General features: G+C 34.5%; 1 long non-coding RNA gene across 3 annotated transcripts; it reads left to right on the top strand.

Moving 5' to 3' along the window:
- The first annotated feature begins 2,284 nt into the window (after window positions 1-2,284).
- On the top strand, window positions 2,285-3,047 carry LOC108358138 (uncharacterized). 3 transcript variants are annotated; one of them, XR_001846715.1, is made up of 3 exons: window positions 2,285-2,499; window positions 2,556-2,818; window positions 2,870-3,047. It is a non-coding gene; the product is annotated as an uncharacterized LOC108358138 (long non-coding RNA). The 3 variants fall into 3 exon arrangements; XR_001846716.1 differs by having other exon boundaries at window positions 2,347-2,480; window positions 2,556-2,804; XR_001846714.1 differs by having other exon boundaries at window positions 2,347-2,480.
- The last annotated feature ends 481 nt before the right edge of the window (window positions 3,048-3,528 follow it).

Below are 3,528 nucleotides of genomic sequence, written 5' to 3'. Positions count from 1 at the left end.
AAGAAGACAAAAACTTGTATCTTTCCATTTTAAACATATAAATAATACTGGCTAGTATTTTAAATATTATATTTTTATGTAACTCATCAGACTGAATTTTATATTGAAACTTATGTTCCTTTGGTTTTATTTTAAGCATGTACTGCAAGTTATTTTTATGTTAAGTTCTATTGTTTTGTTTTACTAAAATAAATTACTACTTGTGTTTCTGACTATTAAAATATTCAATAGTATTTTGTCGTATGTGTAAGGTCTTTTTTGCATGCATTTTGAAAGTGTGATATACGACAAAATCACTTTGAAGAAAACTCGCAATAACTCCCACATTATCAATAAATCATATACAGAAGTTATTGATTTCATTTGTTTATGAAATGGTCAATAATCCCTGAAATTTTAAGGAAAATCTACCGTTGCGTTTTCGAATAATAGATATCCAAACTTTAATCGCGTTTTCCCGAAAATCTTGAAAAGTGATATACGACATTATTTTACCCAGGCGACGATTTGTCTCGCATAAAAATCATGTTTTGCTTTGTTCAATTTGCAGAGAAGTTGAAGTCAGTCAATGAAGTGTCCCAGCAAAAAATCGGTAATCGCTTCTAATGGTAACGTGTTCTAGAAGGCATAGCGTTATAATTCCTTCGATTTTTTCGCTTCTTTTAGGCACTGCCGGTAGTGCAAAGTAGATATATATACAATATTTTATTTATTTCGCTTCTTTGCTTCATTTCAGGGAATGCAAAGTAGAATGTTCTACAATATTTTTTTTTATTTCACTTCTTTGCTCCATTTCGGAGAATGCAAAGTAGAATGCTGCATCGTAGTCAGATGAAAAATAGAATGAATATCCAAAAATTCTTTTTCTACCGTTACTTTCTGTAGAAATTTGTCTCGCATAAAAATCATGTTTTGCTTTGTTCAATTTGCAGCGAAGTTCAAGTCAGTCAATGAAGTGAAGTACAAGAGTGAGGAAGTACAATTTTAAGCTTAATTAAATATGCATGTATGTACATACCGATTTTTAAGTAAAATCTAAATACCTAAATGCATACATATGTATGTATAGAAACTGATTTATAAACATTTTTATTAATTTTAATCTTTCAAGACATTTTCTGATTTCAATTTAAAGTAAATAAGTATCTACTTATCTAGGCATTCTACATTAGTTTCTCTGTGAGGCATTCTTTGTTCGCTTCTCTGGATTCTGGTTATCCATGCGTTCTCCCTTCGTTTGATGGTAATGCTGCGGGTAAGGGCTTACCGCCAATGGCATGCCCATGTTAAAATAAGGCCTTCTTGAAGCGAAAGGGTAAGCGATTCCCATCGCCTAGCTCGTTTCCACTTTCGTTTCTGTGGTAATCGTGTTTTTTGCTGGGGAAGTACAAGAGCTAGGAAGTACAATTTTAAGCTTAATTAAATATGCATGTATGTACATACCGATTTTTAAGTAAAATATAAATACACACCTATTTACATACATATGTATGTATAAAAACGTATTTATAAAAATTATAATTAATTTTAATCTTTTAAGATAGCGATGGGCATAATGTGCACATACGGGCAAAATGCCCAAACATGCAAACCGCGGGCAAATGTGCAAACCGTTGGGTAAATGAGGTGAGGTAATTATGCCCGGGGGGAAACAGAAAATTTTGCGCGAATTGCATCTGGATGTGTGATCGGAATGAGAGAACAAGTCATTGTGTACAAATACAAGTGAGATATCTTAGCAATAGACGTCATCCTGGGCCACAGCTGCGATCATCTGTTTTTTAGATTTGCTTATTTTGGTCTAAACTGCTCTTTTTTGACCTGAGTTGCATTAAATAGTCTCTTAAAACTTGGTAGCATTTGTTATTCAAATGGTAACATATATGACCAAAAACTTGAAAAATATTATATGATTGCTTTTTAAAAATGCTATTTACAAAATTTCGTTTTGATTGCGACATTAGAAATATTCAGATTATAAAAGTCTTTCACATATGTTTTAAGATTTTAAAGCTTTTAAAAAGTACGGTAGAATGCAACAATGTGCTTGAATTTGTTTGCATCTTCGTCAGCTTATTCGTTTGCAGACTAGAAAAATGGCGAACAGCCATCAAAATACTGATTCAAGTTACACATATTTCACTGGACACAAAAGTGGGTGCGCGCAGCAAAATTCAGCCCTAATGGTAAGTTAATTTCATCGTGCGACGATGACAAGAATTTGCGATACATTTTCAGGCGGATGTGTGCGAACGTTCACCGGGGGAAGAGCTATGGGACGACAGCTGGCATGACATCCAGACGGTAATCTGGTGGCTTTAGCATTAAGTTGTAACCGCGTTAAGATATTTGACATAGCTGAAGGCGAGCTAATACAGTGCATTCGTCGCGGGAGAATGATGTTGCATTTCACCCAAGTGGAAATTTCTTGGTGACTGGCGGCGATGACGATACAATAAGATTGCTTGATTTATTAGAAGGTCGACCAATTTATACACGGTAGTAGTGCACTTTAGCGGAACCATATAATATAAATTTTTTCCTGTATTCAACAGTTGCTCGTTTGGAAATCTAATTTGCATACATTTGATGCCAATAGCTCTCGCAACAAACAAGCCAATTCTCAAAGAGTCCAAATTGATTTTAGTCATGCAACAGCTCCACATAACTCCGCCATAGACACACCAGTTGCTGGAGTACCAAAAAGCTGTGATGACAGTATTTTAATTGATCCAAGACAATCGGTGGCATATGGAATGCGTGATGGAAATTTTCTGGTGCTTGATAGCCAATATACTACAAGAGTGAAACGCTACAAGTGAAACGCTGTGATAGTAATTATTCTTAAATTTCCTTCTTTTATTTGCAGTTACATTAAGAAGCTCATAGAGGACAGAGCTGTTGGTGAGGAAGGTGTCGAGTTACTCCAGTACTGCAACTGGGAAAATCCGCAGTTCGCACGTGCCCCACTCGTATGAAATAGTAGCTTATGTCAAAAGGCTGGTTTTAGTATAATGCGGCATTCGCAGCATACCCTCACTGGCGCCGAGCCGTTGAAGAAATTTTGGCAAATAAACGTGCAAGAAATAGTTCCGATACTAGCACGTCCATATTCTTGTTAAGGGTCATCAAAAAATTCCTTGTGTTGTAAATAATAAAGGGAATGCCGGATTATACTAAAGCCAGCTTCCCGACATAAACTACTATTCCATACGAACACAGAAATATAAATGTATCTAAAACTGAATAACTCAAATCAAATTGGATTGCATTTGCATAATATACCTAATATTGGAATCTGTTTTGATCGTAAGAAATACAACCTGCAATCATTTAGATTATAGTATTGAAAGAAATTGATTGCAATCGTAAATTGTGTAAAAATTGTTAATAGCAATCTGCCTTAAATCTATGTTCCCCATGTAACGGGTATAAAATACGTTAAATCCGCACTATCTGCATTAACAAAAAATATACATTGGAATATTTAAAATAAAACGATTCATATTTATTTTCTAATAAGAATTG

The sequence above is a fragment of the Rhagoletis zephyria genome, unplaced genomic scaffold, assembly GCF_001687245.7.
Source record: "Rhagoletis zephyria isolate East Lansing unplaced genomic scaffold, Rhagoletis_zephyria_1.1 Rzeph_scaffold_00212, whole genome shotgun sequence".
Classification (NCBI taxonomy): Eukaryota; Metazoa; Arthropoda; class Insecta; order Diptera; family Tephritidae; genus Rhagoletis; species Rhagoletis zephyria.
This window is presented reverse-complemented; position numbering and strand designations above follow the sequence as displayed.